Source organism: Syngnathus acus, unplaced genomic scaffold, assembly GCF_901709675.1.
Source record: "Syngnathus acus unplaced genomic scaffold, fSynAcu1.2, whole genome shotgun sequence".
Classification (NCBI taxonomy): domain Eukaryota; kingdom Metazoa; phylum Chordata; class Actinopteri; order Syngnathiformes; family Syngnathidae; genus Syngnathus; species Syngnathus acus.
In genome coordinates, this window is record NW_023590206.1 from 16,807 (window position 1) to 39,942 (window position 23,136).

The following is a 23,136-nucleotide window of genomic DNA, read 5'->3' on the forward strand; positions in this document are numbered from 1 at the left end:
TGGTTTATGTTTTATAAGCATTTTTTGTTTTATTGCTTAAATCGCATTTTCTCGACGAGCTGAGCACGTTTTCTGGATGGTGCCTCTCCCGTCACTCTGGTTAGGTTGGCATAGTAAAAAGTGCTCTTGGGGGCTTCAGAGTGCCCAGTTTATCACTGCGCATGCAGAAATGACCACCTGCAACGTTTGGTTTATGTTTTATAAGCATTTTTAGTTTTATTGCTTAAATCGCATTTTCTCGATGAGCTGAGCACGTTTTCTGGATGGTGCCTCTCCCGTCACTCTGGTTAGGTTGGCAAAGTAAAAAGCGCTCTTGGGTGCTTCAGAGTGCCGAGTTTATCACTGCACATGAAGAAATGACCACCTGCAACGTTTGGTTTATGTTTTATGAGCATTTTTAATTGTATTGCTTAGAGCGCATTTTCTCGACGAGCTGAGCACGTTTTCTAGTTAAAAGCGCTCTTGGGTGCTTCAGAGTGCCGAGTTTATCACTGCGCATGAAGAAATGACCACCTGCAACGTTTGGTTTATGTTTTATAAGCATTTTTAATTTTATTGCTTAAATCGCATTTTCTCGACGAGCTGAGCACGTTTTCTGGATGGTGGCTCTCCCGTCACTCTGGTTAGGTTGGCATAGTAAAAAGCGCTCTTGGGGGCTTGAGAGTGCCGAGTTTATCACTGCGCATGAAGAAATGACCACCTGCAACGTTTGGTTTATGTTTTATAAGCATTTTTAATTTTATTGCTTAAATCGCATTTTCTCGACGAGCTGAGCACGTTTTCTGGATGGTGCCTCTCCCGTCACTCTGGTTAGGTTGGCAAAGTAAAAAGTGCTCTTGGGTGCTTCAGAGTGCCGAGTTTATCACTGCGCATGAAGAAATGACCACCTGCAACGTTTGGTTTATGTTTTATAAGCATTTTTAATTGTATTGCTTAGAGCGCATTTTCTCGACGAGCTGAGCACGTTTTCTAGTAAAAAGCGCTCTTGGGTGCTTCAGAGTGCCGAGTTTATCACTGCGCATGCAGAAATGACCACCTGCAACGTTTGGTTTATGTTTTATAAGTATTTTTTGTTTTATTGCTTAAATCGCATTTTCTCGACGAGCTGAGCACGTTTTCTGGATGGTGCCTCTCCCGTCACTCTGGTTAGGTTGGCATAGTAAAAAGTGCTCTTGGGGGCTTCAGAGTGCCCAGTTTATCACTGCGCATGCAGAAATGACCACCTGCAACGTTTGGTTTATGTTTTATAAGCATTTTTAGTTTTATTGCTGAAATCGCATTTTCTCGATGAGCTGAGCACGTTTTCTGGATGGTGCCTCTCCCGTCACTCTGGTTAGGTTGGCAAAGTAAAAAGCGCTCTTGGGTGCTTCAGAGTGCCGAGTTTATCACTGCACATGAAGAAATGACCACCTGCAACGTTTGGTTTATGTTTTATGAGCATTTTTAATTGTATTGCTTAGAGCGCATTTTCTCGACGAGCTGAGCACGTTTTCTAGTTAAAAGCGCTCTTGGGTGCTTCAGAGTGCCGAGTTTATCACTGCGCATGAAGAAATGACCACCTGCAACGTTTGGTTTATGTTTTATAAGCATTTTTAATTTTATTGCTTAAATCGCATTTTCTCGACGAGCTGAGCACGTTTTCTGGATGGTGGCTCTCCCGTCACTCTGGTTAGGTTGTGAAGGAATAGGGGCAAAAGACACAAAACCCGCCTAGCCACAATACCAGATACGCTCACATCTCTTTGGATAAAGTATACAAGCAGACAATTATATTCATGGAATCAACCAATAAAGCAGACATAACTAGACATTCTTTGATATAAGATAATAACAGAGGTTGCTACAACTTCATGATTCAATATGTATTTCTGTGCACTGCAACATAAATGTCTTTTGATATGTTGCTTAAATAGCTTAATGACCCTTAAGGAACTGTGTAATGCATGCCTGATGTTTGTTCTCTACATCATGGACACGGCCAGAGTCGTCTTGACCGTTCAGTACTTGATTATATCTTGTGTTTTGACTAAACGTCATATGTCGCCTAATGCGGGACGCCAGCTTTTCGATAAGTGAAAGAATGAGGTACGACAGCATATGTGCAAGGATGGAGAAGAATGTTTACAGGAAGGTCACTCGGAGATAAAAAACCAGCTGGTGCCAGAAGGAGACAGCCAAGGACTCGGCCAAAGATGATCACCAAGGCCGAAAGACACACACACCGAATCTTCCATAACCAGCACCCACTCCCATGGAATCAAACTCTACTGCGAACTCGCCCCACCCCAACGACTCATCACCCATCAAACGCGCCCCACACCAACTGAATATAAGCTGACCAAAGAACCTTGAACGTTGCCTTTTCTGAATGGAGACTTTCTGCTCTTGAAAGGCCCAGCGCTGTATTGTACTTTCCTGAAAACAGAGCTTTCTTAACAAGAATTATGATTGAACTCAACCAACCTGTGTAAATCTAATTTCTGCTTCAGTGTCTTTGCATTTTCCTAAATCTGAAGAAATTAAACGAGCACGCAGTGAGTGAATTGGATAACAGGTGATTGGCAATGGCTTTTGCAGTGAGGCGCAGATAGCGCTCCCTAAATTGTGTCTCAAAATCCAACAAATGGTGACCATCCGACGTGATTTCTTCAGAAGGGAAAGTGCATGCTCCAGGAAGGATTCTTCCATCTCCGCTCTTGCTCAACAATATTGCAGTCCGATCAACACAAAAGGTAAGGGGGAACTTTGTTATAAAAATCTCCCAGTTCAGCAATGTTGTGGAGTGAAAGCGGAGTAAAATTAAAATTAAATATTAATAATTTTAGCTCTGTGTTCAGGAATTGTGGTTGTATGTATATACTACATTTATGCTTGTATGGGAACTGGTGAAAAAGTGACGTTATGTGGAAAATAAAAGGAGAAAGGTGGTGAGGACTTCGTCTGATCAGTGAAGGAAACTCACACCGTGGAACTTGTGGGATGCCAATGGCCATCATATGGGCACCGAGTGGCCTCAATAGTAGACGCTTAGGGACTTTGTACTGTTGCCTAAGGTCAGGGTCGATTGGATCGGCCAGGCCACCAATACGAGTCGGGGACTCGTGAAAAAAAAAAAAAAAAAAAAAAATGTGACGGCATCGCTGATATAGCAGGACGGATGCCTGGTGACCTCAATAGTGCGACCTTAGAGACTTATATTGTTGTCTAGGGCGAAGGGTAACTGGGTTAACCAGGTCGCTACATAATTGTTGAAGTGTGTCTATGATGATATTGTGTGGAAAGCAGGCTTGGCTGTCAAATGGGACAGTGACGCAGCTAGAGAAGTGAGTGATTAGTTGTGGTGCTGCTGTTCATGGGGTGGAAGTGATGATTTGTGGTTCATGAAGAACAATAAGTTGATTTGTATAAAATTGTTGATTTTTATTTTTGTCATGTGAGTTGGAGTCAGAAAAATGGCTTAAAAATAATTTGATAAAGAATGTATATATATAATTAGCATGAAGGTTATATCCCATTGTGTGGTGGGGTTAAACTGTAACCATTTTTGTTTTCAAAAGGGTGCGGCTCTAAAGTTTGGGCCAAACGGTCAGGTGGGCACAAATGCATATTTTGGACAGAGGTGGGGGGTTGCATTGTGCGACGTGGTGGTGGCGAGGCTCTCCACACTTCGGTTGCCCCCCCCTTGTCATCAACTGGGAAGATTCTTTTTTCACTGTACATAGTCTGCTCTCTAGCGGTAAAAGACGTGAACTACAATGCTATGGATGACGCCACACAATATAGATTTGAAACTCGTGTTATAGTTTCAATGTCGGAGTTTAAACTCGGCTTGCAGTTTCCGAATGCCATACGTAATGGGTGTTGTCAAAATTTGCTTTAACAATTGAAGTGGAAAAAAAAAAAAAAAAGCTTACAGCACCTGGTATTCCCAGGCGGTCTCCCATCCAAGTACTAACCAGGCCCGACCCTGCTTAGCTTCCGAGATCGGACGAGATCGGGCGTTCTCAGGGTAGTATGGCCGTAAGCGAGGGTTGAACACAAAATCATGCTTTTTATAGATACAATCGCCCCTGAAAACCAAGCGTTTCATGGAAACATGGCTATCATGAAAAGTTATTGACAGCTTTTTATGTGGCAGCACAAATTTGCCATTGCGACCTGCATTTTGCTGTATCAAAGTAAATGTCATGAAAAGTGGGAAAACCCTATATGGAAGCGCAATGTGTTTTTTTTTTTTTGTTTTTTTTTATGAATAAAGACTGCTGCTTTGAGTTCACAGGGAGCCAGCCTCTTTATTCACTGTACATAGTCTGCTCTCTAGCGGTAAAAGACGTGAACTACAATGCTATGGATGACGCCACACAATATAGATTTGAAACTCGTGTTATAGTTTCAATGTCGGAGTTTAAACTCGGCTTGCAGTTTCCGAATGCCATACGTAATGGGTGTTGTCAAAATTTGCTTTAACAATTGAAGTGGAAAAAAAAAAAAAAAAAGCTTACAGCACCTGGTATTCCCAGGCGGTCTCCCATCCAAGTACTAAGCAGGCCCGACCCTGCTTAGCTTCCGAGATCGGACGAGATCGGGCGTTCTCAGGGTAGTATGGCCGTAAGCGATGGTTGAACACAAAATCATGCTTTTTATAGATACAATCGCCCCTGAAAACCAAGCGTTTCATGGAAACATGGCTATCATGAAAAGTTATTGACAGCTTTTTATGTGGCAGCACAAATTTGCCATTGCGACCTGCATTTTGCTGTATCAAAGTAAATGTCATGAAAAGTGGGAAAACCCTATATGGAAGCGCAATGTGTTTTTTTTTTTGTGTTTTTTTTACGGATAAAGACTGCTGCTTTGATTTCACAGGGAGCCAGCCTCTTTATTCACTGTACATAGTCTGCTCTCTAGCGGTAAAAGACGTGAACTACAATGCTATGGATGACGCCACACAATATAGATTTGAAACTCGGGTTATAGTTTCAATGTCGGACTTAAAACTCGGCTTGCAGTTTCCGAATGCCATACGTAATGGGTGTTGTCAAAATTTGCTTTAACAATTGAAGTGGAAAAAAAAAAGAAAAAAGCTTACAGCACCTGATATTCCCAGGCGGTCTCCCATCCAAGTACTAAGCAGGCCCGACCCTGCTTAGCTTCCGAGATCGGACGAGATCGGGCGTTCTCAGGGTAGTTTGGCCGTAAGCCATGGTTGAACACAAAATCATGCTTTTTATAGATACAATCACCCTTGAAAACCAAGACTTGGCGTTTCATGGAAACATGGCTATCATGAAAAGTTATTGACAGCTTTTTATGTGGTAGCACAAATTTGCCATTGCGACCTGCATTTTGCTGTATCAAAGTAAATGTCATGAAAAGTGGAAAAACCCTACATGGAAGTGCAATGTGTTTTTTTTTTTTTTTTTATGAATAAAGACTGCTGCTTTGAGTTCACAGGGAGCCAGCCTCTTTATTCACTGTACATAGTCTGCTCTCTAGCGGTAAAAGACGTGAACTACAATGCTATGGATGACGCCACACAATATAGATTTGAAACTCGTGTTATAGTTTCAATGTCGGAGTTTAAACTCGGCTTGCAGTTTCCGAATGCCATACGTAATGGGTGTTGTCAAAATTTGCTTTAACAATTGAAGTGGAAAAAAAAAAAAAAAGCTTACAGCACCTGGTATTCCCAGGCGGTCTCCCATCCAAGTACTAACCAGGCCCGACCCTGCTTAGCTTCCGAGATCGGGCGTTCTCAGGGTAGTATGGCCGTAAGCGATGGTTAAACACAAAATCTTGCTTTTTATAGATACAATCGCCCCTGAAAACCAAGCGTTTCATGGAAACATGGCTATCATGAAAAGTTATTGACAGCTTTTTATGTGGCAGCACAAATTTGCCATTGCGACCTGCATTTTGCTGTATCAAAGTAAATGTCATGAAAAGTGGGAAAACCCTATATGGAAGCGCAATGTGTTTTTTTTTTTTGTTTTTTTTTACGGATAAAGACTGCTGCTTTGATTTCACAGGGAGCCAGCCTCTTTATTCACTGTACATAGTCTGCTCTCTAGCGGTAAAAGACGTGAACTACAATGCTATGGATGACGCCACACAATATAGATTTGAAACTCGGGTTATAGTTTCAATGTCGGACTTAAAACTCGGCTTGCAGTTTCCGAATGCCATACGTAATGGGTGTTGTCAAAATTTGCTTTAACAATTGAAGTGGAAAAAAAAAGAAAAAAGCTTACAGCACCTGATATTCCCAGGCGGTCTCCCATCCAAGTACTAACCTGGCCCGACCCTGCTTAGCTTCCGAGATCGGACGAGATCGGGCGTTCTCAGGGTAGTTTGGCCGTAAGCCATGGTTGAACACAAAATCATGCTTTTTATAGATACAATCACCCTTGAAAACCAAGACTTGGCGTTTCATGGAAACATGGCTATCATGAAAAGTTATTGACAGCTTTTTATGTGGTAGCACAAATTTGCCATTGCGACCTGCATTTTGCTGTATCAAAGTAAATGTCATGAAAAGTGGAAAAACCCTACATGGAAGTGCAATGTGTTTTTTTTTTTTTTTTATGAATAAAAACTGCTGCTTTGAGTTCACAGGGAGCCAGCCTCTTTATTCACTGTACATAGTCTGCTCTCTAGCGGTAAAAGACGTGAACTACAATGCTATGGATGACGCCACACAATATAGATTTGAAACTCGTGTTATAGTTTCAATGTCGGAGTTTAAACTCGGCTTGCAGTTTCCGAATGCCATACGTAATGGGTGTTGTCAAAATTTGCTTTAACAATTGAAGTGGAAAAAAAAAAAAAAAAGCTTACAGCACCTGGTATTCCCAGGCGGTCTCCCATCCAAGTACTAAGCAGGCCCGACCCTGCTTAGCTTCCGAGATCGGACGAGATCGGGCGTTCTCAGGGTAGTATGGCCGTAAGCGATGGTTGAACACAAAATCATGCTTTTTATAGATACAATCGCCCCTGAAAACCAAGCCGGCGTTTCATGGAAACATGGCTATCATGAAAAGTTATTGACAGCTTTTTATGTGGCAGCACAAATTTGCCATTGCGACCTGCATTTTGCTGTATCAAAGTAAATGTCATGAAAAGTGGGAAAACCCTATATGGAACCGCAATGTGTTTTTTTTTTTTTTTTTTCTTACGGATAAAGACTGCTGCTTTGATTTCACAGGGAGCCAGCCTCATTATTCACTGTACATAGTCTGCTCTCTAGCGGTAAAAGACGTGAACTACAATGCTATGGATGACGCCACACAATATAGATTTGAAACTCGGGTTATAGTTTCAATGTCGGAGTTTAAACTCGGCTTGCAGTTTCCGAATGCCATACGTAATGGGTGTTGTCAAAATTTGCTTTAACAATTGAAGTGGAAAAAAAAAAGAAAAAAGCTTACAGCACCTGATATTCCCAGGCGGTCTCCCATCCAAGTACTAACCTGGCCCGACCCTGCTTAGCTTCCGAGATCGGACGAGATCGGGCGTTCTCAGGGTAGTATGGCCGTAAGCCATGGTTGAACACAAAATCATGCTTTTTATAGATACAATCACCCTTGAAAACCAAGACTTGGCGTTTCATGGAAACATGGCTGTTAGAGTGGTGCTCACTCTAACTTATTTTGCAAGAACCACACGGGAGACAGTAGTTTGCCCTTTGACACCTGCAGGTGGAGAGTCCATTCGTCGCCGTGCGTACAGCGATGATCGAATGGAGGTCTGACTCTCGCCTCCTGCATGAGCATTTTTATTAAGAGAAACAGGGTGGGGGTGACAGTGGACTGGATAGGGAAGAGAAAACCCTTGACCTCTAGTCAAAGCATAGCAGGGGATGTTTTACGACATTGTGTAGGATGGGACAAGCTAGGTAATTTATTACTGGTTACACACCAACGTAAGCATAAAACTAATCTAGCTAGGTTATTTATTACTGGTTACATACATTCCAACATAATCATACGATCAAGATAGTTTGGAAAACCCTGACATATCCCTCCTGTTTTATCATATGATTATGTCAACCCAATCCACAAACATAAGCAAGAAAATATAAAGAAGAGCAGTAAAAATAATAAAAACACTAATAAAAAAGATCGACAAAAAACAGAGATGACAGCGGACGGGTCGGGGATCGTGTATGGTGAAACATGACAAAAACAACAAACAATGATAGCAATAACTTCCAGTGAAGATGAGGTTTTTCCTCAATACTCCAGTTCAAACTTAGTGTGTGATCTAAAAACCTGCTGGCCGATGTTAAATCGCAGGAAAAGTCTCACACGGTCCCTCTGCCTTAGGCGACCAGAATGCTATCAATAAAAAACAAAAAAACAAAGCCACGATCCGTTCTGAATGAATTAGGTCCCGTCCAATGGTGCAGCCATGTTGGCAGGAGAGCCCTTACGCCTTGAACTGGCTCTCCCATCCTGGCACACAGCGGTGATGTCCAAAGCTCCCATCCAGTTTCCTCCTGGAGAGCAGTTGTCGTTGATGCATTCGTGGGTCTTGTTTTCTTGGATGAAACACGTGTAGTCCATTCCAGGTAGCCTTTTTGTTTAGGCCACTTGTGGCATCTGTCGTCCTCCAACAGTTACATTGGGATCAATGCAAAAGAGTTCAATCACAGATTCATTTCTGCGAGTCCAGGGCGGTAGGGGTAGCGTCGCTGACGGTGACAGCACGGTGTTGATATCCAACTCCTCCCATGGATGCCATACATTTCGCTTCAGTGACATTCATTTCCCTGGCCTCCAAGTGAACTTGCGTGGAGGAAGGGGGGTGTTTTGAACACACATAACACCCCTCCTGTGTGTGGGCTCTCAGTGAACTTGACGTACCGGTACCACGTGTTGGTTTCGTATGGGTTTCTGGGGTCTCATGACCGGTCCTCAAAGTTCTCATCGTGTGACCATCGTTTTCCACGGTCAACATTATCACTTGGTCTGTTCAGATGAGTCCATAGACCATAGCATGCTCCAACCACAACGCAGCAGAGGATCCACCTGGCATCTGGAGCCCCATTGCTACTAAGATGACAGGAACACCGAGACATACCCCCGCCTAGCGGAGTTGGGATCGTTGTTCGCAGACTTCGCCACCACCCCGAAATGAGGGGCCCAGCACTCCCTGTAGCTTGCAGTGGCTGAGGTGAATCCAGGGCTGGGTTGTTCAGCGATCTTCACTAAGGTGGGGGTAGTCAGCAAGACTTGGAATGGTCCCTCCCACCGTGGGCTGACCCAGTTCTTTCTTCTAATGACCTTGATGTAGACCCAGTCTCCTGGATTGATGGGGTTGTCGACCTGTGAGGAGGAAAGATCAGGCGGCAGTAAATTTGCATTGGACATATCTTTCAGTTTGAGGGTCCTGATCATATAAACTGCCATGGACTGTTCTTCATCTGCCCTTTGCAACTCTTGTAGTCAATTGTAATGCCCTTTTCAACGAGGCAGATAGGAGTGTTTGTGGGAAGAGTTTGAGCACTCCCTACTGATTCCTCCTAACCAAACACCGATCATGACAGGGGCTTTCCCATTTATTGCCTCCTGTCTTAAAGGAGATTCCCTTATCCATGCCGTCTTCTTCCTAACACATTCGCACCCACACAGGTTGTGCACATAAACGCACACACACCGAGCGCGCACCCAAGGCTCAGACAAACGACTACAGCCTGACACAACTTTACAGAGATTACGCACGAACACAGAACACAGACAAAGGGATTCTATACATCTCTCATGTAGCTTCTTTTGATAGAACCTCCTATTGGTAACTGCGTAGCGGACTGTTTAGCATATAATCCCTTACTCAACTCCCTTGCTTCTACTTTTCCATGTCGGTGCAGTTGTAAGTGACCCCTATTGCAGTCAGACCCCTATTGTTAACTGTCGCCTTGTGCGACTCCTATGCATGATTGTGTGAAAGTCAAAAATTGAACGTATCCAACTTTCTGACCACCCAAACTCCACTGTGGGGCAACAAACTTACTATTTTATTGAGTAGGTACATTGAGGAACCTAGCTTCCTCTTGACTGAATTCACTTTAGTCCAAATGTCCTATTCTAAAATGTATATAACTCAACCTCTCCTTCTTGAGCCTGACGAGCCAAAATATCAGATGTTTCCTACCGTTTTAGCCTATTTGTTCTATCCAAATCTGTTCAGTCTCCGATTATAATGCTTTTCTCTGTAGCTCTACGCATTATTTAAATTTTTAACAAATCTCCTCAGTTCTGTCAAACCCAGTGCACAATGAAGCTCCCTTCCACTTTGAGCCAAGCTCCACCAAGTTTGGTAACGCCACAGCAAGGAGTGCGATTTGGTCGTCGGACACTTCAAGTCCATATCTTTTGCAGCACCTCACACTCTCAAGTTGGTGTTCTTTTGTTGTTGCTTCAGAGCCAACCCATCCATCACTCTCGAATGAGTCCATTGTTCAAATGAGTCCATTTTCATCATTGTGAGTTCCTCTGCTTCTCACTGTCTTTTCTCGTCCCCAAGGATGTCGTCTTTTCTCTGGAGTGTACTTGCCCCCCTCCAAGCACAACAACAGTCTTTCCTTGTCCTTGCCAAAGGTCAAAGATGCCTCAAAGCCAGGCACCGTTTTGTAGACGTCCACGGCTGCAGGCAGAGTCTCGGGATCGAGTTTCAGGGATCCTGGCACTGAGAGCGACAGACTGGGACATCAAACTTGTAACCAAATGTAGCTGCTGCTAGTAACGTTTGTTTACCAAACTTCAAATTCTCCTAGTAACAGTGATCTCGTCTTTATGTTGTAAGTCCTGCAACTCATCCTATTTTCGAGCTACGTTCTGTCTCTAGTTCCAATTTAATGGGACAGCACATTGTTTTTTCAGTATCATTATTCAAAATTAACGCATCGAGGTCTGCGTTCGACATCTAGCCCTGATCTATGTCTTGATCTCTCAAACGTTATTACTTGTGTCATGCTTGCTCAAAATGTGACTTAGAATATGGTGTTGTGAATTTCCAATCTCCCTGATCAAATTGGATCCCGCTTCTTAGCTCTTCTTTCTCATGCTCCTGTTAGCCTGCAATTGTCCAAATCAGTAATGTTGTTTTCTTTTAACGGTCTTTCTTTTGAACCTCTAAATCTCTCGTGTTGCTAACCTATCTACACCAGGAAGGGTCTTAAAGAAAGGACCAACAGATTACTCCCAATATCTCCTCATTATTTATGAGTTAGCCTCCCTTTCCTCACTCGGGTGCATATCTTGTCAGTTGTTAATGGAAACCAGATGTCTCGTGCCAATGAGATCATGGACCAAGGCCCAAACAATCCCGCACAAACCTGACCTGAAACATGACCCGGTCACACTTAGGCTTACTTGTGAGATATACATTGCATGATACCAGAATAGAAATTTACCACAGTATGACACTAAATGTATTAGAAAATCCATATGTCGTAAAGTGTTGTATTATTACTATCTTCCACTATCTGTCCTATTCACTCCCTCCTTCTGAGGCTTGGCAACGCCCATGCCTCACACCTTGACAAACATTCTGGGAGAATGTGTTCTTTACTACATATGATTCCATCATCAATTAATTTGATTTTCTTTCCAAAACGCTTCTCAATTTCCCAGTTCACACATCTTCTGCATGTGTTACTGGTTCTCCAGTTTTTTCTCTTGTTAATTATCAATCCAAAAGCTACGTTTTTCTTTTTAGCATTTAACTTACTCAAAATCACTCTTTCATCAAAGTCGCTCTACTAATTTTCCATAGTAGTCGCCAACAACTTCAACCATTCAACCTGTATTTTCCTTTCATTCAGGGAATCATTCATCAATGCTCATTTGCATCTCACATACAGTCTCCAAAAAGGAGTCTTTGGTCTAAATTCATCCAAGCTCACCACACAACATTCATATACCATCTTCAACTCAAGGTTCCTGATAGAACAATCCATCAATCCAAAAAAACTCAACTCATAAAAACTACTGGCAAATTAATCTGAATTTTTTCTTTGTTTTTAAATTTAAAGAACTCAATCTCTCAGATTTAGCTTGCATATAGAAGTTTGTATAACTTTATAACATCATCATTGGTGCCTCTCCCGTCACTCTGGTTAGGTTGGCAAAGTAAAAAGCGCTCTTGGGTGCTTCAGAGTGCCGAGTTTATCACTGCACATAAAGAAATGACCACCTGCAACGTTTGGTTTATGTTTTATGAGCATTTTTAATTGTATTGCTTAGAGCGCATTTTCTCGACGAGCTGAGCACTATTTCTAGTAAAAAGCGCTCTTGGGTGCTTCAGAGTGCCGGGTTTATCACTGCACATGCAGAAATGACCACCTGCAACGTTTGGTTTATGTTTTATAAGCATTTTTTGTTTTATTGCTTAAATCGCATTTTCTCGACGAGCTGAGCACGTTTTCTGGATGGTGCCTCTCCCGTCACTCTGGTTAGGTTGGCATAGTAAAACGCGCTCTTGGGGGCTTCAGAGTGCCCAGTTTATCACTGCGCATGCAGAAATGACCACCTGCAACGTTTGGTTTATGTTTTATAAGCATTTTTAGTTTTATTGCTTAAATCGCATTTTCTCGACGAGCTGAGCACGTTTTCTGGATGGTGCCTCTCCCGTCACTCTGGTTAGGTTGGCAAAGTAAAAAGCGCTCTTGGGTGCTTCAGAGTGCCGAGTTTATCACTGCACATAAAGAAATGACCACCTGCAACGTTTGGTTTATGTTTTATGAGCATTTTTAATTGTATTGCTTAGAGCGCATTTTCTCGACGAGCTGAGCACTATTTCTAGTAAAAAGCGCTCTTGGGTGCTTCAGAGTGCCGGGTTTATCACTGCGCATGCAGAAATGACCACCTGCAACGTTTGGTTTATGTTTTATAAGCATTTTTTGTTTTATTGCTTAAATCGCATTTTCTCGACGAGCTGAGCACGTTTTCTGGATGGTGCCTCTCCCGTCACTCTGGTTAGGTTGGCATAGTAAAAAGCGCTCTTGGGGGCTTCAGAGTGCCCAGTTTATCACTGCGCATGCAGAAATGACCACCTGCAACGTTTGGTTTATGTTTTATAAGCATTTTTAGTTTTATTGCTTAAATCGCATTTTCTCGACGAGCTGAGCACGTTTTCTGGATGGTGCCTCTCCCGTCACTCTGGTTAGGTTGGCAAAGTAAAAAGCGCTCTTGGGTGCTTCAGAGTGCCGAGTTTATCACTGCACATAAAGAAATGACCACCTGCAACGTTTGGTTTATGTTTTATGAGCATTTTTAATTGTATTGCTTAGAGCGCATTTTCTCGACGAGCTGAGCACTATTTCTAGTAAAAAGCGCTCTTGGGTGCTTCAGAGTGCCGGGTTTATCACTGCGCATGCAGAAATGACCACCTGCAACGTTTGGTTTATGTTTTATAAGCATTTTTTGTTTTATTGCTTAAATCGCATTTTCTCGACGAGCTGAGCACGTTTTCTGGATGGTGCCTCTCCCGTCACTCTGGTTAGGTTGGCATAGTAAAAAGCGCTCTTGGGGGCTTCAGAGTGCCCAGTTTATCACTGCGCATGCAGAAATGACCACCTGCAACGTTTGGTTTATGTTTTATAAGCATTTTTAGTTTTATTGCTTAAATCGCATTTTCTCGACGAGCTGAGCACGTTTTCTGGATGGTGCCTCTCCCGTCACTCTGGTTAGGTTGGCAAAGTAAAAAGCGCTCTTGGGTGCTTCAGAGTGCCGAGTTTATCACTGCACATAAAGAAATGACCACCTGCAACGTTTGGTTTATGTTTTATGAGCATTTTTAATTGTATTGCTTAGAGCGCATTTTCTCGACGAGCTGAGCACTATTTCTAGTAAAAAGCGCTCTTGGGTGCTTCAGAGTGCCGGGTTTATCACTGCGCATGCAGAAATGACCACCTGCAACGTTTGGTTTATGTTTTATAAGCATTTTTAGTTTTATTGCTTAAATCGCATTTTCTCGACGAGCTGAGCACGTTTTCTGGATGGTGCCTCTCCCGTCACTCTGGTTAGGTTGGCAAAGTAAAAAGCGCTCTTGGGTGCTTCAGAGTGCCGAGTTTATCACTGCACATAAAGAAATGACCACCTGCAACGTTTGGTTTATGTTTTATGAGCATTTTTAATTGTATTGCTTAGAGCGCATTTTCTCGACGAGCTGAGCACTATTTCTAGTAAAAAGCGCTCTTGGGTGCTTCAGAGTGCCGGGTTTATCACTGCGCATGCAGAAATGACCACCTGCAACGTTTGGTTTATGTTTTATAAGCATTTTTTGTTTTATTGCTTAAATCGCATTTTCTCGACGAGCTGAGCACGTTTTCTGGATGGTGCCTCTCCCGTCACTCTGGTTAGGTTGGCATAGTAAAAAGTGCACTTGGGGGCTTCAGAGTGCCCAGTTTATCACTGCGCATGCAGAAATGACCACCTGCAACGTTTGGTTTATGTTTTATAAGCATATTTAGTTTTATTGCTTAAATCGCATTTTCTCGACGAGCTGAGCACGTTTTCTGGATGGTGCCTCTCCCGTCACTCTGGTTAGGTTGGCATAGTAAAAAGTGCTCTTGGGGGCTTCAGAGTGCCCAGTTTATCACTGCGCATGCAGAAATGACCACCTGCAACGTTTGGTTTATGTTTTATAAGCATTTTTAGTTTTATTGCTTAAATCGCATTTTCTCGACGAGCTGAGCACGTTTTCTGGATGGTGCCTCTCCCGTCACTCTGGTTAGGTTGGCAAAGTAAAAAGCGCTCTTGGGTACTTCAGAGTGCCGAGTTTATCACTGCACATGAAGAAATGACCACCTGCAACGTTTGGTTTATGTTTTATGAGCATTTTTAATTGTATTGCTTAGAGCGCATTTTCTCGACGAGCTGAGCACTATTTCTAGTAAAAAGCGCTCTTGGGTGCTTCAGAGTGCCGGGTTTATCACTGCGCATGCAGAAATGACCACCTGCAACGTTTGGTTTATGTTTTATAAGCATTTTTTGTTTTATTGCTTAAATCGCATTTTCTCGACGAGCTGAGCACGTTTTCTGGATGGTGCTTCTCCCGTGACTCTGGTTAGGTTGGCATAGTAAAAAGTGCTCTTGGGGGCTTCAGAGTGCCCAGTTTATCACTGCGCATGCAGAAATGACCACCTGCAACGTTTGGTTTATGTTTTATAAGCATTTTTAGTTTTATTGCTTAAATCGCATTTTCTCGACGAGCTGAGCACGTTTTCTGGATGGTGCCTCTCCCGTCACTCTGGTTAGGTTGGCAAAGTAAAAAGCGCTCTTGGGTGCTTCAGAGTGCCGAGTTTATCACTGCACATAAAGAAATGACCACCTGCAACGTTTGGTTTATGTTTTATGAGCATTTTTAATTGTATTGCTTAGAGCGCATTTTCTCGACGAGCTGAGCACGTTTTCTAGTAAAAAGCGCTCTTGGGTGCTTCAGAGTGCCGGGTTTATCACTGCGCATGCAGAAATGACCACCTGCAACGTTTGGTTTATGTTTTATAAGCATTTTTTGTTTTATTGCTTAAATCGCATTTTCTCGACGAGCTGAGCACGTTTTCTGGATGGTGCCTCTCCCGTCACTCTGGTTAGGTTGGCATAGTAAAAAGTGCTCTTGGGGGCTTCAGAGTGCCCAGTTTATCACTGCGCATGCATAAATGACCACCTGCAACGTTTGGTTTATGTTTTATAAGCATTTTTAGTTTTATTGCTTAAATCGCATTTTCTCGACGAGCTGAGCACGTTTTCTGGATGGTGCCTCTCCCGTCACTCTTGTTAGGTTGGCAAAGTAAAAAGCGCTCTTGAGTGCTTCAGAGTGCCGAGTTTATCACTGCACATAAAGAAATGACCACCTGCAACGTTTGGTTTATGTTTTATGAGCATTTTTAATTGTATTGCTTAGAGCGCATTTTCTCGACGAGCTGATCACGTTTTCTAGTTAAAAGCGCTCTTGGGTGCTTCAGAGTGCCGGGTTTATCACTGCGCATGCAGAAATGACCACCTGCAACGTTTGGTTTATGTTTTATAAGCATTTTTTGTTTTATTGCTTAAATCGCATTTTCTCGACGAGCTGAGCACGTTTTCTGGATGGTGCCTCTCCCGTCACTCTGGTTAGGTTGGCATAGTAAAAAGTGCTCTTGGGGGCTTCAGAGTGCCCAGTTTATCACTGCGCATGCAGAAATGACCACCTGCAACGTTTGGTTTATGTTTTATAAGCATTTTTAGTTTTATTGCTTAAATCGCATTTTCTCGACGAGCTGAGCACGTTTTCTGGATGGTGCCTCTCCCGTCACTCTGGTTAGGTTGGCAAAGTAAAAAGCGCTCTTGGGTGCTTCAGAGTGCCGAGTTTATCACTGCACATAAAGAAATGACCACCTGCAACGTTTGGTTTATGTTTTATGAGCATTTTTAATTGTATTGCTTAGAGCGCATTTTCTCGACGAGCTGAGCACGTTTTCTGGATGGTGCCTCTCCCGTCACTCTGGTTAGGTTGGCATAGTAAAAAGTGCTCTTGGGGGCTTCAGAGTGCCCAGTTTATCACTGCGCATGCAGAAATGACCACCTGCAACGTTTGGTTTATGTTTTATAAGCATTTTTTTGTTTTATTGCTTAAATCGCATTTTCTCGACGAGCTGAGCACGTTTTCTGGATGGTGCCTCTCCCGTCACTCTGGTTAGGTTGGCATAGTAAAAAGTGCTCTTGGGGGCTTCAGAGTGCCCAGTTTATCACTGCGCATGCAGAAATGACCACCTGCAACGTTTGGTTTATGTTTTATAAGCATTTTTAGTTTTATTGCTTAAATCGCATTTTCTCGACGAGCTGAGCACGTTTTCTGGATGGTGCCTCTCCCGTCACTCTGGTTAGGTTGGCAAAGTAAAAAGCGCTCTTGGGTGCTTCAGAGTGCCGAGTTTATCACTGCACATAAAGAAATGACCACCTGCAACGTTTGGTTTATGTTTTATGAGCATTTTTAATTGTATTGCTTAGAGCGCATTTTCTCGACGAGCTGAGCACGTTTTCTGGATGGTGCCTCTCCCGTCACTTTGGTTAGGTTGGCATAGTAAAAAGTGCTCTTGGGGGCTTCAGAGTGCCCAGTTTATCACTGCGCATGCAGAAATGACCACCTGCAACGTTTGGTTTATGTTTTATAAGCATTTTTAGTTTTATTGCTTAAATCGCATTTTCTCGACGAGCTGAGCACGTTTTCTGGATGGTGCCTCTCCCGTCACTCTGGTTAGGTTGGCAAAGTAAAAAGCGCTCTTGGGTGCTTCAGAGTGCCGAGTTTATCACTGCACATGAAGAAATGACCACCTGCAACGTTTGGTTTATGTTTTATGAGCATTTTTAATTGTATTGCTTAGAGCGCATTTTCTCGACGAGCTGAGCACGTTTTCTAGTAAAAAGCGCTCTTGGGTGCTTCAGAGTGCCGGGTTTATCACTGCGCATGCAGAAATGACCACCTGCAACGTTTGGTTTATGTTTTATAAGCATTTTTTGTTTTATTGCTTAAATCGCATTTTCTCGACGAGCTGAGCACGTTTTCTGGATGGTGCCTCTCCCGTCACTCTGGTTAGGTTGGCATAGTAAAAAGTGCTCTTGGGGGCTTCAGAGTGCCCAGTTTATCACTGCGCATGCAGAAATGAACACCTGCAACGTTTGGTTTATGTTTTATAAGCATTTTTAGTTTTATTGCTTAAATCGCATTTTCTCGACGAGCTGAGCACGTTTTCTGGATGGTGCCTCTCCCGTCACTCTGGTTAGGTTGGCAAAGTAAAAAGCGCTCTTGGGTGCTTCAGAGTGCCGAGTTTATCACTGCACATGAAGAAATGACCACCTGCAACGTTTGGTTTATGTTTTATGAGCATTTTTAATTGTATTGCTTAGAGCGCATTTTCTCGACGAGCTGAGCACGTTTTCTAGTTAAAAGCGCTCTTGGTGCTTCAGAGTGCCGAGTTTATCACTGCGCATGAAGAAATGACCACCTGCAACGTTTGGTTTATGTTTTATAAGCATTTTTAATTTTATTGCTTAAATCGCATTTTCTCGACGAGCTGAGCACGTTTTCTGGATGGTGCCTCTCCCGTCACTCTGGTTAGGTTGGCATAGTAAAAAGTGCTCTTGGGGGCTTCAGAGTGCCCAGTTTATCACTGCGCATGCAGAAATGACCACCTGCAACGTTTGGTTTATGTTTTATAAGCATTTTTAATTGTATTGCTTAGAGCGCATTTTCTCGACGAGCTGAGCACGTTTTCTAGTAAAAAGCGCTCTTGGGTGCTTCAGAGTGCCGAGTTTATCACTGCGCATGCAGAAATGACCACCTGCAACGTTTGGTTTATGTTTTATAAGCATTTTTTGTTTTATTGCTTAAATCGCATTTTCTCGACGAGCTGAGCACGTTTTCTGGATGGTGCCTCTCCCGTCACTCTGGTTAGGTTGGCATAGTAAAAAGTGCTCTTGGGGGCTTCAGAGTGCCCAGTTTATCACTGCGCATGCAGAAATGACCACCTGCAACGTTTGGTTTATGTTTTATAAGCATTTTTAATTGTATTGCTTAGAGTGCATTTTCTCGACGAGCTGAGCACGTTTTCTAGTAAAAAGCGCTCTTGGGTGCTTCAGAGTGCCGAGTTGAGTGCGTGGTTTAGCGTCCGCCCCCGGTCCCTTATGGGACCCTATTTGGCCCGCGGACCGGCTGGCGGGAGCTCCGTGAAAGCCTGTCCGCCCTCCGAGCACTCCTGCCGGGCGTGGGTTAGAGACCGCGCCCGGTCACTTATGGGACCCTAATTGGCCCGCGGACCGGCTGGCGGGACCTCCGTGAATGCCTATCCGCCCTCCGAGCACTCCTGCCGGGCCTGAGTTAGAGACCGCGCCCGGTCAGTTATGGGACCCTAAATAGCCCGCGGACCGGCTGGCGGGACCTCCGTGAATGCCTATCCGCCCTCCGAGCACTCCTGCCGGGCCTGACTTAGAGACCGCGCCCGGTCAGTTATGGGACCCTAAATGGCCCGCGGACCGGCTGGCGGGACCTCCGTGAATGCCTATCCGCCCTACGAGCACTCCTGCCGGGCCTGAGTTAGAGACCGCGCACGGTCACTTATGGGACCTTAAATGGCCCACGGTTCTCTTTGCATTGCACTTGTTCCAGAGTCAAGTGTGAGCATGTGCCACACTGCCTTGACAACCCCCCCCCAGTCTAAATGCAATTTGTTGTTGGCCAGTGCAGTGGTCCTAAACTGTACTTCTGCGAGTTATTTTCTTTCATTCTTAGCTATATTTTCTACATTTTACATACGGCTGGCGGGACCTCCGTGAAAGCCTATCCGCCTTCCGAGCTCTCATGCCTGGCGTGGGTTAGCGTCCGCGCCCGGTCCCTTATGGAACCCTATTTGGCCCGCGGACCTGCTGGCGGGGCTTCCGTGAAAGCCTATCCGCCTTCCGAGCGCTCTTGCCGGGCGTGAGTTAGCGTCCGCGCCCGGTCGCCTCACGTCACTCTGGTTAAGTTGGCATAGTAAAAAGCGCTCTTGGGTCCTTCAGAGTGCGGAGTTTATCACTGCGCATGAAGAAATGACAACCTGCAACGTTTGGTTTATGTTTTATAAGCATTTTTAGTTTTATTGCTTAAATCGCATTTTCTCGACGAGCTGAGCACGTTTTCTGGATGGTGCCTCTCCCGTCACTCTGGTTAGGTTGGCAAAGTAAAAAGTGCTCTTGGGTGCTTCAGAGTGCCGAGTTTATCACTGCGCATGAAGAAATGACCACCTGCAACGTTTGGTTTATGTTTTATAAGCATTTTTAATTGTATTGCTTAGAGCGCATGTTCTCGACGAGCTGAGCACGTTTTCTAGTAAAAAGCGCTCTTGGGTGCTTCAGAGTGCCGGGTTTATCACTGCGCATGCAGAAATGACCACCTGCAACGTTTGGTTTATGTTTTATAAGCATTTTTTGTTTTATTGCTTAAATCGCATTTTCTCGACGAGCTGAGCACGTTTTCTGGATGGTGCCTCTCCCGTCACTCTGGTTAGGTTGGCATAGTAAAAAGTGCTCTTGGGGGCTTCAGAGTGCCGAGTTATCACTGCGCATGCAGAAATGACCACCTGCAACGTTTGGTTTATGTTTTATAAGCATTTTTAGTTTTATTGCTTAAATCGCATTTTCTCGATGAGCTGAGCACGTTTTCTGGATGGTGCCTCTCCCGTCACTCTGGTTAGGTTGGCAAAGTAAAAAGTGCTCTTGGGTGCTTCAGAGTGCCGAGTTTATCACTGCGCATGAAGAAATGACCACCTGCAACGTTTGGTTTATGTTTTATAAGCATTTTTAATTGTATTGCTTAGAGCGCATTTTCTCGACGAGCTGAGCACGTTTTCTAGTAAAAAGCGCTCTTGGGTGCTTCAGAGTGCCGAGTTTATCACTGCGCATGCAGAAATGACCACCTGCAACGTTTGGTTTATGTTTTATAAGCATTTTTAGTTATATTGCTTAAATCGCATTTTCTCGACGAGCTGAGCACGTTTTCTGGATGGTGCCTCTCCCGTCACTCTGGTTAGGTTGGCATAGTAAAAAGTGCTCTTGGGGGCTTCAGAGTGCCCAGTTTATCACTGCGCATGCAGAAATGACCACCTGCAACGTTTGGTTTATGTTTTATAAGCATTTTTAATTGTATTGCTTAGAGCGCATTTTCTCGACGAGCTGAGCACGTTTTCTAGTAAAAAGCGCTCTTGGGTGCTTCAGAGTGCCGAGTTTATCACTGCGCATGCAGAAATGACCACCTGCAACGTTTGGTTTATGTTTTATAAGCATTTTTTGTTTTATTGCTTAAATCGCATTTTCTCGACGAGCTGAGCACGTTTTCTGGATGGTGCCTCTCCCGTCACTCTGGTTAGGTTGGCATAGTAAAAAGTGCTCTTGGGGGCTTCAGAGTGCCCAGTTTATCACTGCGCATGCAGAAATGACCACCTGCAACGTTTGGTTTATGTTTTATAAGCATTTTTAATTGTATTGCTTAGAGTGCATTTTCTCGACGAGCTGAGCACCTTTTCTAGTAAAAAGCGCTCTTGGGTGCTTCAGAGTGCCGAGTTGAGTGCGTGGTTTAGCGTCCGCCCCCGGTCCCTTATGGGACCCTATTTGGCCCGCGGACCGGCTGGCGGGAGCTCCGTGAAAGCCTGTCCGCCCTCCGAGCACTCCTGCCGGGCGTGGGTTAGAGACCGCGCCCGGTCACTTATGGGACCCTAATTGGCCCGCGGACCGGCTGGCGGTACCTTCGTGAATGCCTATCCGCCCTCCGAGCACTCCTGCCGGGCCTGAGTTAGAGACCGCGCCCGGTCCCTTACGGGACCCTAATTGGCCCGCGGACCGGCTGGCGGTACCTCCGTGAATGCCTATCCGCCCTCCGAGCACTCCTGCCGGGCGTGAGTTAGAGACCGCGCCCGGTCACTTATGGGACCCTAAATGGCCCGCGGACCGGCTGGCGGTACCTCCGTGAAAGCCTATCCGCCCTCCGAGCACTCCTGCCGGGCGTGAGTTAGAGACCGCGCACGGTCACTTATGGGACCTTAAATGGCCCGCGGACCGGCTGGCGGGACCTCCGTGAATGCCTATCCGCCCTCCGAGCACTCCTGCCGGGCCTGAGTTAGAGACCGCGCCCGGTCACTTATGGGACCTTAAATGGCCCGCGGACCGGCTGGCGGGACCTCCGTGAATGCCTATCCGCCCTCCGAGCACTCCTGCCGGGCCTGAGTTAGAGACCGCGCCCGGTCAGTTATGGGACCCTAAATAGCCCGCGGACCGGCTGGCGGGACCTCCGTGAATGCCTATCCGCCCTCCGAGCACTCCTGCCGGGCCTGACTTAGAGACCGCGCCCGGTCAGTTATGGGACCCTAAATGGCCCGCGGACCGCCTGGCGGGATCTCCGTGAATGCCTATCCGCCCTACGAGCACTCCTGCCGGGCCTGAGTTAGAGACCGCGCACGGTCACTTATGGGACCTTAAATGGCCCGCGGACCGGCTGGCGGGACCTTCGTGAAAGCCTATCCGCCTTCCGAGCTCTCATGCCTGGCGTGGGTTAGCGTCCGCGCCCGGTCCCTTATGGAACCCTATTTGGCCCGCGGACCTGCTGGCAGGGCTTCCGTGAAAGCCTATCCGCCTTCCGAGCGCTCTTGCCGGGCGTGAGTTAGCGTCCGCGCCCGGTCGCCTCACGTCACTCTGGTTAAGTTGGCATAGTAAAAAGCGCTCTTGGGTCCTTCAGAGTGCGGAGTTTATCACTGCGCATGAAGAAATGACAACCTGCAACGTTTGGTTTATGTTTTATAAGCATTTTTAATTTTATTGCTTAAATCGCATTTTCTCGACGAGCTGAGCACGTTTTCTGGATGGTGCCTCTCCCGCCACTCTGGTTAGGTTGGCAAAGTAAAAAGTGCTCTTGGGTGCTTCAGAGTGCCGAGTTTATCACTGCGCATGAAGAAATGACCACCTGCAACGTTTGGTTTATGTTTTATAAGCATTTTTAATTGTATTGCTTAGAGCGCATGTTCTCGACGAGCTGAGCACGTTTTCTAGTAAAAAGCGCTCTTGGGTGCTTCAGACTGCCGGGTTTATCACTGCGCATGCAGAAATGACCACCTGCAACGTTTGGTTTATGTTTTATAAGCATTTTTTGTTTTATTGCTTAAATCGCATTTTCTCGACGAGCTGAGCACGTTTTCTGGATGGTGCCTCTCCCGTCACTCTGGTTAGGTTGGCATAGTAAAAAGTGCTCTTGGGGGCTTCAGAGTGCCGAGTTATCACTGCGCATGCAGAAATGACCACCTGCAACGTTTGGTTTATGTTTTATAAGCATTTTTAGTTTTATTGCTTAAATCGCATTTTCTCGATGAGCTGAGCACGTTTTCTGGATGGTGCCTCTCCCGTCACTCTGGTTAGGTTGGCAAAGTAAAAAGTGCTCTTGGGTGCTTCAGAGTGCCGAGTTTATCACTGCGCATGAAGAAATGACCACCTGCAACGTTTGGTTTATGTTTTATAAGCATTTTTAATTGTATTGCTTAGAGCGCATTTTCTCGACGAGCTGAGCACGTTTTCTGGATGGTGCCTCTCCCGTCACTCTGGTTAGGTTGGCATAGTAAAAAGTGCTCTTGGGGGCTTC

The 23,136-nt window shown here is 44.9% G+C and overlaps 6 non-coding genes and 1 pseudogene across 6 annotated transcripts; all 7 read right to left on the reverse strand.

The window, feature by feature from the left end:
- Positions 1–3,907: 3,907 nt before the first annotated feature.
- On the reverse strand, positions 3,908–4,026 carry LOC119118666. Its single transcript, XR_005096849.1, has one exon. It is a non-coding gene; the product is annotated as a 5S ribosomal RNA (ribosomal RNA).
- A 469-nt stretch (positions 4,027–4,495) lies between these two features.
- Positions 4,496–4,614, reverse strand: LOC119118670. Its single transcript, XR_005096852.1, has one exon. It is a non-coding gene; the product is annotated as a 5S ribosomal RNA (ribosomal RNA).
- A 468-nt stretch (positions 4,615–5,082) lies between these two features.
- Positions 5,083–5,201, reverse strand: LOC119118667. The gene has a single exon (XR_005096850.1). It is a non-coding gene; the product is annotated as a 5S ribosomal RNA (ribosomal RNA).
- Positions 5,202–5,668: 467 nt separating this feature from the next.
- Positions 5,669–5,777, reverse strand: LOC119118668 (annotated as a pseudogene).
- A 467-nt stretch (positions 5,778–6,244) lies between these two features.
- Positions 6,245–6,363, reverse strand: LOC119118672. The gene has a single exon (XR_005096854.1). It is a non-coding gene; the product is annotated as a 5S ribosomal RNA (ribosomal RNA).
- Positions 6,364–6,830: 467 nt separating this feature from the next.
- On the reverse strand, positions 6,831–6,949 carry LOC119118671. Its single transcript, XR_005096853.1, has one exon. It is a non-coding gene; the product is annotated as a 5S ribosomal RNA (ribosomal RNA).
- A 471-nt stretch (positions 6,950–7,420) lies between these two features.
- Positions 7,421–7,539, reverse strand: LOC119118669. The gene has a single exon (XR_005096851.1). It is a non-coding gene; the product is annotated as a 5S ribosomal RNA (ribosomal RNA).
- Positions 7,540–23,136: the final 15,597 nt, after the last annotated feature.